Below are 918 nucleotides of genomic sequence, written 5' to 3'. Positions count from 1 at the left end.
GAGGAGGCGGCATTAAGCCTTAGCGGGGCCTGGCAGCTGTGGAGCCGGATCTCGCCCGCTGTCCGGGACTCGCTGCCCACCAACCGTCCCCACCCCTCCGTTCTGCAGGGACAGAAGGCTCTGGCTGTGCGAGGGTTTCCATCACGTCTGTGTACCCGTGGCTCTGGAACGCACACGGAGAGGGAAAGTGTCAGTCCTGGTGCTTGTGCACTCCTTCCTTCAGATACCAGACACATCTATGTGCAACCCCTATGTGCACAGATGGATTAAAAGGATAGGCATGGATAGAGATTTCCCACAGAGCTCTAACTTTGGCGTAACTCACCTTGTAAGCTGGCGGCCAGGGGATGTTTTTTCCCAGCTCTGTGTCAGTAGGTGTCCAAGAGCTGAAGGGAGCAGCAGCATTTAGAAGATCCTGGCAGGGGACACAAGCAGGCCAGCTGACTCCAATTAGCCAAGGGGATATTCCATACCATATGACTCCAGCTCAGATAGCTGAAGCTAAGGGAGAGAGGAAGAAGGGTGTGGGGGGGCTTTCGTGATTCCTCAACGTTTGCCTCCTGGAGAAACCATTCCCTGTGCTGAAGCCCAGCCTGCCGGGAAGTGTCCGAACATTGCTGCTAATGGGAAGTAGAGATTGACTTTTTTCCTTAGTTTATGCACCACAGAATCTTTCTTTCTTTCTTTCTTTCGTTGCTTTCCTGCTTTCTTGCTTTCATTTTTATCTCTTTTGCTTTCTGTTTCTATTTCTTGTTGCTTGCTTTTTCTTTCTTTTCTTTTTTCTTGTCCTTTTCCTTTTTCTTGTTGGTTTCACGTTATTCTGTTAACTTCCCAATCATTTTGCTGCCAAAAAGGAAGCCACTCAGTCCATCCCTTAAACACAGCATAGGAATCGGTGTAGATACAGACAGGAGAAGT

Source organism: Corvus brachyrhynchos, unplaced genomic scaffold (genome assembly GCF_000691975.1).
Source record: "Corvus brachyrhynchos isolate BGI_N302 unplaced genomic scaffold, ASM69197v1 scaffold1032, whole genome shotgun sequence".
NCBI classification, from domain to species: Eukaryota; Metazoa; Chordata; class Aves; order Passeriformes; family Corvidae; genus Corvus; species Corvus brachyrhynchos.
Note: the sequence above shows the minus strand (reverse complement) of the source record.